Genomic DNA, 13,388 nt, shown 5'->3' on the forward strand with positions numbered 1-13,388 from the left:
GGAAAGTGATATCTATAGAGCACATTTATCAAAGGGGAAATAGTACAAGTAGGGCTGCTGCGTTTAGCCTCCAGCATGCAGAAATTTAGAGGGGCAAGCTTTTTCCATCGCTGTATATCTATGCCAAGAAAACGGCAAGATGTCTGTTTCTACCTGCAATTAAAAATATAGGCACAGGGCCAATAAAAAAATGTTTGCAACCGAGTAATCACAGCTGGTAGTCTCATCTCCAGGAATAGGAAGCTAGAAGGCTCTCAGAAGGTGGGGTTTCCTGGTAAATCCAAATCCCACACCTCTCTTTCTACAAACAATCATGCAATGTTGCAAGGTGAAAATATACAGGGTTACAGGCTGATTAGTTACTGGCAATTATTTTCCATCTCACACATGGGGTTGAAGTAGCTATATTATTAGAGGGAACAGGCTGGCTCCCTAGCAGGCTTGCGGTATTCTACCTGAATGAGATACAGAGACAATCAGGGTCTCATGGACCATAGTTGTCCATGCTCTCTCAAGATGGGAATGGTTGCAAACCCAGGAAAGAGAAAATGCTCAAGGAACTTCCATCCCCAGGAGGGATCTGATTCCTCTATTACTGAGAGCTCATGTACATAGGAGCATTTCTTCATATGAAATATACTGCATTCTCCTTCATAATAGATTTGCACTGTCCCAGGTTTCTGCTCAATGTTAGCTGCCAGTTGTTTTTTCCCATTCACACAAATAGGAGTTCCTCTAGGAAGGATTAATCTCGCTGTTTCCTTGTGGCCCCACCCTCTAATTATACATTTCCACTCCCTCTGGTTGCTAGGTGACCAAGCATGTTCAATCTGTTCTACCAGCTGCAGTAAGTTCCTTTAAAAAAACAACCTGTAAGTGCAAATATCTGTGTTTTCCATACTTATGGTTGGTAGAACACAGTGAAATGCAAATTTTGTTCGAGCAGTAGTATGTTTTTGTGCACAAGTTAGGGAGGAAAGAAAATAAAGGCACTGTTTGCAGCAATGTAAAAAAGGCCAGCAGAATGGAGGAGAGCAATCAGAAGTTGCTTATCAGCCTACAGGAAACAAAATGAAAGAAAGGAGGAGGTTATAGTGGACATGGAGAGGGGAACGATTAACACACCCACCTAAAAGCTTCAGAGCAAAGTGCCTATATGGAGGAGGGAAACAAAGCTCACAGGTATTTTTCACCCATTTTTGTATTATCAGTGGATTAAATTAGTATGGATTAGTAGGGAGAAAACTGTGTGATAACATCAGTTTGCTAGTAATGTTATGTGAACCATGCAAATTTAAAGGAGAGGTGAGTAGCACCAAACACACAGTAAACCATTGTATAGATGAGCCCTCTGATCACAGGGAGCAGCAGTTATGTTAATGTTATGTCATGTTAATGTTTATTTATACCCCGCCTTTCAGCCAAAAGGCCGTCAAGGCGGCTTACAGAAAAACTAAACACAAATATAAAAATACATCAACAAGGCAATACATCAACAAAACAATACATCAATAAACAATACATTGTACAAAAAATTAAATTAAATAGCAAATAACATTATATTAAGAAAAAATATCCAGGAAGGCATTCTGTCTCGCCTGAACTTACAATTATTTCAAGGGCAGTACACCAGTCCGAAACGGCAATGGCCTGCGACTCAGGCCAAGAGTAGTACAGCTTAACGCTTGAGGGTCTCCGTCTGCATGCCCTGGCCCATGACGCCGACGCTGGTAGAGTGGGAGCAGGGCGGCGGCAACTAGCAGGCCGACCAAGTAGTCTGGCCCGTGGGGCCTCCGACGCCGCAGCAGCATCTCCCAGGCCTCGCAGTCCTGCAGTTCTTCCAGGGCGGTGGGTGCCATCGTAAGTTCCCCTGGGGCTGGCCAAACGACTCCCCGGTGACGTCTGCAGGTGGAGCGAACAGACCGGGCAGATGCAGACCCTGGTTGGCCCTTTGAGGGAGGTCTCGACGAGGCGGAGGTAGAGGGTGCTCTGTTTGTTGCCGTAGCTCATGCGCTGCCTGAGGCCGTGACGCTGGATGACGCACTCCTCGAAGTGCACCACGTTGGGGTGGCAGCGGCGCAGGCTGGTCAAGACCCAGAACTCGGCCAGCACCAGCTCCACATTCTTGGGTGCATCGCAGCTGATGTGCTTGACGGCCAGGCTGGCCCAACTGCCCCCAGGCACGGCCTCATACACCACACCGTAGGCACCACGCCAGATCTCAGCCACCAGTTGTCATCACATTGTCACTTAACTACATTTTAACTGCCGCTTTGTCCAAACATTCTGGGAGTCTAAGCAGATAGATCGAAATAGATATATGCACACACATTGCTTATTCGTCCAGGAAGAAAATAAGACAGATAGACAGAGTTCTCTTTTTTTTTTTTCAATAATTTTTATTCAAATTTTCATAAAACATACAAGACGAAATCATAAAACATTCAAAGACAAAAAACAAAATCAAAAATAATTAAACAAAAAAAATAAAAATAAAAATAAAAATAAAAATAAAAAATAAAGAGTAAAATATTGACTTCCCATTTGTCAAAGATCAGATCAGTTATAAGTCTATAATATATAACAATCCTGTCTCTTAAGTCATATTATAAAATCACTTTCCTCCAATAGTTATCTTACTTAATCATCAAATCTCATAAACATTACTTTATTCTTTCCACAAAAAGTCAAAGAGAGGTTTCAATTCTTTAAGAAATATATCTATCAATTTTTTTTTCCAGATAAACATATCAATTAATCCATCTCATTACTAATTATGATAATCTTATTGTCATAACCATAGTCAAAATAAACATTTCCATTAATCCATCACATCAGAATCTGTTAGGTTCAGTAATTTCAGTAGCCATTGTTCTATTATCCCTATTAGTTCCATTTTCCATCTTCCATCTTCAGTAGTCTTGTTAAGTCCAGTAATTTCAGTATCCAATCTTCCATTATCAGTATTCCATAATAATCTTGCTGTCAAAGCCATAGTCATATAGTAAGAGTCTGATGGGAATTACCTCTATCCCAAATATTTTCTTGCCATCCATTCTGAATAGGTTGCTGAAATACTGCTGTAAAATCATATCTCTGTTCTTTTTTTCAAAATACACTGGGTCATCTCTTGAAAGTTTTTCCATTGTCACATGGCTGCAGTTAATTCCATAGATTTTCTCTATATTGGGCTCCATCACATCATTCCAGTCCAGAAGATTATCCATGCCATTGATAACTTTATCTCTAGAATCTTCATTAATTTCTTCAGAGATAACATTGAGTTCCAAACAATAGATTTTATTTCTAAAGTCCATAGACTCCAAATCTTGTTCCTGTTCCACGTTTGTTCCAATCTCCGGGATCTCCTCTCTCACAGGGACCCCTGTTCCAGTCTCCAGGGTCTCCTCTCTCACAGGGACCCCTGTTCCAGTCTCCAGGGTCTCCTCTCTCACAAGGACCCCTATGTCTTTAGTCTCCTGTGTCTCCAAACAATAGATTTTGTTTCTAAAGTCCATAGACTCCAAATCTTTTTCCTGTTCCACGTTTGTTCCAATCTCAGATAGACAGAGTTCTCAAAGTCCTTTGTAGAGAATACAATAGGTATCATCAGTGCTGGACATGGGAAGGGCAAAAGAAAGTGAGATGATTTTGTTTTAGACTAGGCCAGACTTTTGTTAGATCTGTTGAAAAGAAGTAAGATAAGGTTTATAACCACCTGAAAAGAAGGGGAACGACTTTAAGCACTGGATGCCATGATGATAATCAGAACTTTTAGTTAACTAATATGGGGGGAAAGTCATTTATTTACATAGTATTTAACACATATTTCAACAAATACATATTTTTTAGAAGTGTGAAATGTCCACATTTTATTGAACATTAACCATCCTGACTTTGCAAAGTAGCTAGAAGGCACATAGAAAACATTTACAGTTAAAGTATATTCAGTGATTTGTGAATACACCTTACAATCAGAGTAAGGATTCTAATCTTTGGTGGGTTGATTCAAATGTCCACTTTGGTATCTTTTTATCAATCCATTTCATTTTATTTATGCTTTTTGTCAGTTTCAGTAGGGTATAACTGCTGTCTAGGTGCTCTGCCATGTGGTAAGATTCCCTTATCACCCACAATTGTCTTTAATTGCATAAGAAATTGGGGTACCATGTGGTGCTTTCATGCACACATCACCATACTCATGCTCAGTTTAATAAACTGGTCATGTGAATGGGATCTTTTAACAATTGCAAAAGGAATTCTTATATTCCAATTTTTGAGTTGTACAAGTCCTTCACATACATTATCTCAGTTTTCCATACAACAACTTCTGTAAGAGAGTATTGTTCCAATACTGCAGATGGAGAATGGGAAGGAGAATGGGAAAGACATGTAGGCTTAGTGGTAAGGCATCTGTTTTGCATGCAGAACATCCCAGGTTCCATGCTTAGCATCTCCAGGTAGGGCTAACAGAGACCCCTGTCTTTAACCATGGACAGCCCCTACCAGTCAATACTGAGCTAGATGGACCAACAGCCTGATTAAGTGTAAGGCGGCTTCCCCCTACAGAGGAGTGAAACGGAAAGAACAGCAGCTATCTACTGAGTTCATAGCAGTGGCAAGGCTAGAACCAGTGACTTTGTGAATTGCAGACCAATATTTTGGCCACAATGCTACCCCCACTCTTGAAATATAATCCAGGAAGCAGAATTGGATCATGCTATATAGTGTCTATTGAGATTAAATAGTTGACCAGTGAAAAATGGTATAATTTGCCAACTGTACCCAACTTCAGCAAATGAGAAACATATGCCCAGGATACACTATAAGACCAAAATGTACCAAGTGTCATAAGAACATAAGAACATAAGAAGAGCCTGCTGGATCAGGCCAGTGGCCCATCTAGTCCAGCATCCTGTTCTCACAGTGGCCAACCAGGTGCCTGGGGGAAGCCCGCAAGCAGGACCCGAGTGCAAGAACACTCTCCCCTCCTGAGGCTTCCGGCAACTGGGTTTCAGAAGCATGCTGCCTCTGACTAGGGTGGCACAGCACAGCCATCACGGCTAGTAGCCATTGATAGCCCTGTCCTCCATGAATTTGTCTAATCTTCTTTTAAAGCCGTCCAAGCTGGTGGCCATTACTGCATCTTGTGGGAGCAAATTCCATAGTTTAACTATGCACTGAGTAAAGAAGTACTTCCTTTTGTCTGTCCTGAATCTTCCAACATTCAGCTTCTTTGAATGTCCACAAGTTCTAGTATTATGAGAGAGGGAGAAGAACTTTTCTCTATCCACTTTCTCAATGCCATGCATAATTTTATACACTTCTATCAAGTCTCCTCTGACCCGCCTTTTCTCTAAACTAAAAAGCCCCAAATGCTGCAACCTTTCCTCGTAAGGGAGTCGCTCCATCCCCTTGATCATTCTGGTTGCCCTCTTCTGAACCTTTTCCAACTCTATAATATCCTTTTTGAGATGAGGCGACCAGAACTGTACACAGTATTCTAAATGCGGCCGCACCATAGATTTATACAACGGCATTATGATATCGGCTGTTTTATTTTCAATACCTTTCCTAATTATCGCTAGCATGGAATTTGCCTTTTTCACAGCTGCCGCACACTGGGTCGACATTTTCATCGTGCTGTCCACTACAACCCCGAGGTCTCTCTCCTGGTCGGTCACCGCCAGTTCAGACCCCATGGGCGTATATGTGAAATTAAGATTTTTTGCTCCAATATGCATAATTTTACACTTGTTTATATTGAATTGAATTTGCCATTTTTCCGCCCATTCACTCAGTTTGGAGAGGTCTTTTTGGAGCTCTTCGCAATCCCTTTTTGTTTTAACAACCCTGAACAATTTAGTGTCATCAGCAAACTTGGCCACTTCACTGCTCACTCCTAATTCTAGGTCATTAATGAACAAGTTGAAAAGTACAGGTCCCAATACCGATCCTTGAGGGACTCCACTTTCTACAGCCCTCCATAGGGAGAACTGTCCGTTTATTCCTACTCTCTGCTTTCTGCTTCTTAACCAATTCCTTATCCACAAGAGGACCTCTCCTCTTATTCCATGACTGCTAAGCTTCCTCAGAAGCCTTTGGTGAGGTACCTTGTCAAACACTTTTTGAAAGTCTAAGTACACTATGTCCACTGGATCACCTCTATCTATATGCTTGTTGACACTCTCAAAGAATTCTAATAGGTTAATAGGTCTGTTGCTCATCAACTATAGGTCAAGGAGGCAGGATCTAGGGCTGTGCCTTAGCATAGCAACTAATACGGTGAAGCTGCAAGAAAACAGAAAAGTGCCATATTTGGTTAATGTGCTTTTCATCTGCAGATGTAGTACAAGTAAGTAACGAGTAACGTTCTAGTGAAAGACAGAAAAAAGCTTAAAGAAATCTCATCTGTTCAGAAAACATGCTAACTCAAACGCAGAAGCCAATTTATAAAAGCTTCTGCTCACTTTATGGTCTTATTTTACCTTTTGTGTAGATTCCCATGTAAGAGAAGGACCACATAGTATAATATTTACAATGCTACACCTGCTTTACTTATAATCTTCGGTAATAAAAATGTCACTTGTTTTGGAAGTCAGTAACAATTTAGTATCTTCAACTTTATTAGCCTCCTAACTTATATTTTCTTTAAAAATTGCAACAAAGACCTGATTTCTGAACTGTAGCTAAGGCTTAGTTGTTACCATTTCCCATAACAGATGTTATTAGACTGAGGTTCCTCCACAACATTTTACTAGGAGATTAAGGAGGCAGCTACTGGGGACGTGAGAGAGAAATGGCTGTACGCCATGCAGCCTCTTACTACTCCTTCGGTTTATTGGTTTTTGACACACAAACTGAGCAACCTATCAAGAGTAGTTTGGCAAATGAGTCAAATGAATTCATTTTCTTCTGGGTTGTGTTTTGTAACATAACCAGGGGTCACAAATGTGATGCCCATGAGCGGAAAATGCCCTTGAGGTCTTCTCTTGACACCAGTAGTGTAGCCACAGCCACACCCCTTCCCCCCCTTTTTGCTGCTGGATTGAAAATGAGATCCTTGGAGACATCCCCAGGAATCAATCAGCATGAAAGGGGAAAGTGTTAGCTGCTGAGAAGAGTTTTCTCAGTGGCTGGCTCACCTTTCACTCCAATCATCAGGAAACAACAGAAGACTCTTCTCACTGGCGAATACACTCCCCTTTCATGCTGATTGACTCATAGGATGCTGGAGACATAGGGACCCTGCTGGGACCCTGCTCCAAAAAAAGCAAAGACCCCCGAGATGCTGGGCAACTACACCAATTACCTAGAGAGGTAGTGGGCTCTCCGACACTGGAGGCACTCAAGAGACAGCTGGACAGCCATCTGTCAGGAATGCTTTGATTTGGATTCCTGCATTGAGCAGGGGGTTGGACTTGATGGCCTTATAGACCCCTTCCAACTCTACTATTCTATGATTCTATTCTATGATTCTATGACCCCTGCTTGGCACTCACAAAGCCCTATTTGCTCATGATGTGGTGAAGGTAGTTATCTTTTTCTCCCCCTGAAAATTACATAGAACAGGAGGAGGAACTTGGCAGAGTGATGCTCGTTCTCACTTCCGCTTTCAGCGCTGTGTGCTTTTCAAGGTTCAGGCTCATTCTACCAGATCAAACTATTACATAGATCCCTTGGAAAAACAAAGTGTGTGTGTGCACATGCTTTCTCTTTTTCTATCTGTCTGCAAAGGGACAGGGATAGATGTGACCAGAGAGGGTGGAGCTCACTGCACTCACTCAAAAAACAAAATGTACCTACAGACCTAAATAGGGTTGCAACCCCTGACAATAGGCTGCAGTATAACTTCAAGTATGTCTGCCCTTCTCCAGGTACCAGGCCCCTGCTGCCAGATTTGCTGGCTCAAGGTGGATGATGTTTTTTAGGGATTCCTGCACTGAGCAGGAGATTGGACTCAATGGCCTTATAGTCCCCTTCCAACTCTACTATTCAGTGATTCTATGATTCTAAGTGGGACTGCAAGGATCTAATTTTTCAGGGAGCAACCATAGCTACAGGATAGAGCACATACCCCCACCTCCAAACCCCTGAACAGCAACTGCCAAACAGGGTCAATAATGAGCAAGATGGGCAAATGGTCTGATATAAGATAGTTTACCATGAATATGTAATGGGAACTGGGTAGGAAGACTCAATAAGTAACTGTAAGAGAAAGCAAGACAGATAAGAGGGTGGAGACGGCCCAAACTCTCAATAATCTGACTCCTTTCCCTTTCTGTATACTTCCACTATCATGAGCATGAGAAATGTATTTTTCATTTAAAAACAACACCTGATTACTTTGAGCTTGAAGTATAACCATATACTTTTTTGTTTATAAACTAACTTTCACTATGCTGTGACTCCTGTCTATAGTTATGTGACATAATTATAGATGAGTCTGTACCTCTATGCCAAAATTGGGTTTAGTCTAGGTTTCTGGCTCAGTTTTAACATAGCCACTCAGAGTTTCACTGCTAGATCAGAGATCCCCAAACCTTTACAGTTCACCAAATACCCTACTCTAAAACTCTCCTGATTACACCAAAACCTGGTGAAAGTTTTCTTCCTAACAGAACTAAGAGCAGGGGGAGGAGTTTTCATCTGGACCAGGACAGTCCCCAGAGTTCTGCACCTATTCAACTCCTCCATTGCTGCTAATTGCATTTTTAGAAAGTTTCATGCTGCTTAAAGTGACACATTTAGCATCGTATCTCGTTTAACCCTAATTTTAACTACTAAAAATTAAGGCATCAAAACTAATAACCTCAAGCTGTTTCCCCCCTTCACCACCACATTTTGCCCCTTTGAATCAAGCTGATTCAAAAAGACCTTATACCAATGGCTTTATTCTTGGGGGAGGGAGCAGTGTTAATACTTAGCCAAAAGAATCCATCTGTAACCTGTCAAATATTAATTTTGTTGTAAGGCTGAAGGTAATAGGTTTAAGCTGCCTTCTCTTATAGACTGTTTTGGGAGAAAGATCATCAGATGGTAATTGAAAAGGAAACTCACTCAAGTGCCATTTGATCTGGCTTTCCCCAGAACATTCAGATCCCAGCTTGCCTCTCCCCCAGTGACACAGCAACAGAGACTCTCCAGTATAAAATGTGTGTTCTACTGAAAATTGTGCCTCACTTCATTTTCATTCCAAGGTGTGTGGACAGCAGAGCCCATGCAGACATTCTGAATTGGCGGCTACATAGAGATCTCTTCTTACACAACATCTCAACACGTGTTGGTTATCACCATCAGATATGCTCCTCATCCCCAAACCAGCAACAGGTGTACTTTGTGTTGCCATGGAGCAGATCAGTGAGGTAGGTCACAGGAACATAAGAGGCTGCCTTATACTAAGTCAGATCAACGGCCCATCTAGCTCAGTACTGTCTGCGCTGGCTGGGAGCAGCTCTTCAGGGTTTCAGACAATCTTTTCCAGCCCTACTTAGAGATGAAAGGGATTGACCCATGCATGTAAAGCAGATGCTCCATTCCACTGAGCTCTGGCACTTACCTGTCGTTGCTGCACACTAGTAGCTTGCCATGAGACATAGCTAGCATTCAGGTTAGGTTTCACACTGCTTCTGCTGGTACGATGTGGGCCTGAAACTCAGGAAGCCAGCTCAGTAATCTTGCTCTCGGTGAGAGACTTCAGTCCATAAACTTCAGATTGCTGGAAACTGAGAAGTCGGCATTACGCTGTTCCCAAAGAAAGTGGGCTTTGAGTCCTGCCTTGGTAAGAGCTGTCTGACAAATCATTCATCCTATGTTATAATAACAGCGCATGATATACTGTTGTTAATGGGATAGGCGAGTGGATCCATTACATCTCCATAACTTGCTTCAGTCTCTGAAATCTTAAGAGAATGAAATGAAAAGAAAATTGAATGTAGTGGTGAATGAGAAGCTCTTGACTTCAGGGGTAAGATGTCTTATAAATAATAGCATGGTCTTTTTAACGGACTGGCAGTAGTAGCTAGAGCTCAGAATTCACTGCAAGCAGAGTGACCCAAGAGTCACCCAAGAAGACTGAATATAGCATGTGTGGCTGAAAAATCTTGTGAGTCACATGCCACGTAAACTAGGGAAGTTGAGTCAGGAAAACACACTCAATCAACCACCTTGTTCTGTTGAGCAGCAAAAGACATGAATCAGCAGATGAAACTTTCACCAACCACATTTAGATAAGTGAAAATTAGACCAATACATTTGACTTCTCTTTTTCCTATTAGTCTCCTTCTGCCCTTTCTGCGTGATCCCTGAGCTCCACTCTCCAAAGACTGATTAAACTAATAATAAAAAAACACTGCAGGAGCAAATTAATCCTTGCTACCAAGAAAAGTGGGATGATTGCACATATTTTGGCAATGCACATAATTGGTGCCTGTCTAATTTCAACAGCATGCACTACAGACTGTATTACGGGTAGCTCATTCGTTCAAATCCCACCTCATGACCTGGGGCAAAATTTCACACTTTATTAATATTAAATTCCCTCCCACCTCTTCCTTGAGGGTTCGGGGTGGGAAGGTCTTCACTAAAGTCTTTGTCTTCTTCCTATGGAAAAAAGAAACTGATGCAATCAGCCCTGCGTGACAAAACCTCCCAGTGGGAGTGCCAAAAAGCATCTGTAAACTGTTGCAGTATGCTAATATGCATTGCATACAAGCTAGTGCACGTTGGTTTCAAAAATCAAGGTTTAGGTTTGGAGGTGTCTAGCTGCCATCCAGATACCAAACGAAACACAAGCTTGGTGACTAACTAGTTGCCATCTATAGGTTCAAGGAGGGCATATTGCTCCATTGTGATTAGCTCATGTTCCTGGCCATTTTTCCTCTTCCTGTATGGGGCAGGCTGAAGTTCTCATGCTATGTGTCAGTGAATCATCCCTCTGCTATTATATAACTTCTGTCCTTTGGCTATGATGTGGCAAGATCATGTTACTTTATGCTTGTTTTATAGAACTAATGTAGAGGCCGAGAAAGTGGCAGAATCTCTCAGTGGCAGAGACCCTCAGACAAAGAGTTTCAGTAGTACTGGGTGCTGCTAGGCCAATGATGTAGTGGCTTCTCCAGTAAAGAGAGTGGTGGCTATCGACTCTATTGCATTATATGCTCCCACCCACCCATGTCTGCTGCATCCACAGAAGAATTTTCTTCTCTGTATCAGTGCTTTGCAAGCCATGCTGCAGCCCGGCCATAACAGTACAGTTATGGTCACTACATGAGAACATGGGCATGCCAATTTGTTCCCTGAGAATATCTAGCAAGAGAAAAATGGATCATAAGTTTGCAAATATCCAGAAAATGGGTAATTAGTTACCTATATAGTTACCTATATAAATTGCAAAAAGGCACGTACCTCCAGCTTCTCTCAACCAGAGCTTGGAAAAGTTACTTTTTTGAACTACAACTCCCATCAGCCCAATCAAGTAGCCATGCTGGCTGAGGCTGATGGGAGTTGTAGTTCAAAAATGTAACTTTTCCAAGCCCTGCTCTCAACTCTAAGGGGTCAGAACAGACAAGCCTGTAGTCACATACCACCTTCCTCCAGGAGAGGTGGTTGTCTGCAGCCACACAATAAGTTTAGTAACTGTGTCTCCACTCCCCAGCAGTTTTGAATAATTGCTGGGGGTAGGTGGTTACAGTTGCTATGCGGCCTGAAAGTTATTTAAGGAGCCATCAGTCAGTCACCTCTTTTCACTTTATGATTCATGCAGATTATATGGGTGGTGCTCTTATACACAAATACACATATATAACAATGCTTTTTATTGATGTCTATTTATGACCTGTTAACGGTTGTCCAGGTTGTCTATTGTTGCCTTTAGGTGCCATGGAAAAAAGCCAACAATATGCATTAAAATTAGTCACAGAGCCACAGTCCTAGGCCCTGATGGCCATCCTTGCATGGAAGCACCCTTTTGCACTGCAGGGTGGATGACGGATCCATCCCAGAAGACTCTCATCCACTACAACCTAACCTATTTCAGATGTTCCTACACATGATGTTAACATTAATGACATGATCAGCGATCACGTTGTGACTTTTTCAAAAATAAATGCTAGATGTGGGGGTGGAGTGGTTGTCCTCAGGAATATGACACATGAGTAAGTTTCAGCCTTCCTTCCCCAACTGCAATCTCAGTAAAAGCTTCCTTGCCCGGCTTCTGCCTGGCAATGAGCATGAGAAAAAAAGCTTTCATTGCTAGGAGAGACCCAATCATGGATTTCCTGCATCAGATGTCATTTGATCCTCAGTGGAAAAACTGGGTCTCCGTCGGTGTGCTATTGTAAACTGGCCCAGAAACATCCCTGCCCTCTGTCACTGTAGCAAGACCTCCCAGAGAGGGTGCTGTCTGAATAGTTAATGCTGACTGCTGTTCTTTATATATTGCAGTATGATTGTGTGCCTGGGTTTTAATCGAGTTGTTTTATATATTATTATGAGTTCTTTTTGTGAGCTGTCTTGTAAGGATTTTTCCCCCGAAAAGGCAGTATGTCAATTCATTAAATAACCTTATTTTATAAATGCTGGCACTGTAGTGCATTTCCAGCATCTTTAGTACATTTGACAGGTGGGAAACCTCTAACCAACAGGCCAAGCGTGGCCTGCCAGGCCTCCCCTTCTGGCATTTTACAATGCCACACTCACATATCTGATAGCAGGTGTGAGGCGGTTAGAAGCATGGCTAAAACAGGATTGATTCCCCCCCCATGCATCAGCTGATGGGGGAGTTCAATCTCTTTAATTTTGGCATGCCCAACAGTTCCTGCTGGGGGCTGGCTAGTGTACCCGAACCCTGCACAAAGCAGGACCAGCTGATGCACAAAGACCCTGTTCAATCCTGCTTTGGGGGATATTTCCCCACTCCCATGGGTGGAGGGTGGAACAACCTATCTGTCAATCACTAGGTGTCAGATGATTGGCAGGTTGGTGGTCCCACCTGCCAAAGTTGGCCCACTCAGCCAAAAATGTTCTCTATCCCTGACATATGATACGATCCTGGCCAGTAGTAGCCCTGTTCTGGTCGGAGGTCCTTATCAATATAGTTCTAGAGAAATCTTTGGAGTTCCCAGATGTTAATGTAATGTTGAACTATGCTCTAAAGTTATAGAACTTCAATGAGGAGCAACAGAGGAGCCTCTGGACACTGATGTTCGCTTCCCCCCACATCTGTGTGAATAATGTTTATGAATGTATGTCTTTTGTGATGGTGTGACACTCTTTGTTGCATAAGTGTTGTTTGATATTGAATAAAAATATAAATCAGAATGCAATGAGGCATGCAGTGTAATATGAAAGAGTTCTCTGAGCATGTGCTGTGTGTCTTCAACTAAGCC

The 13,388-nt window shown here is 42.2% G+C and overlaps 1 long non-coding RNA gene across 1 annotated transcript in view; it reads right to left on the bottom strand.

Moving 5' to 3' along the window:
* Positions 1 to 2,745: 2,745 nt before the first annotated feature.
* LOC133382310 (uncharacterized) overlaps positions 2,746 to 13,388 on the bottom strand; it is a 55,887-nt gene continuing 45,244 nt past the window's right edge. The window contains exons 2-3 of the long non-coding RNA XR_009761897.1: positions 9,560 to 9,902; positions 2,746 to 3,683 (exon numbers count right to left, since the gene is read on the bottom strand). This is a non-coding gene — a long non-coding RNA (uncharacterized LOC133382310). The remainder of the gene's footprint in view (positions 3,684 to 9,559; positions 9,903 to 13,388) is intronic.

The sequence above is a fragment of the Rhineura floridana genome, chromosome 3 (assembly GCF_030035675.1).
Source record: "Rhineura floridana isolate rRhiFlo1 chromosome 3, rRhiFlo1.hap2, whole genome shotgun sequence".
Classification (NCBI taxonomy): Eukaryota; Metazoa; Chordata; class Lepidosauria; order Squamata; family Rhineuridae; genus Rhineura; species Rhineura floridana.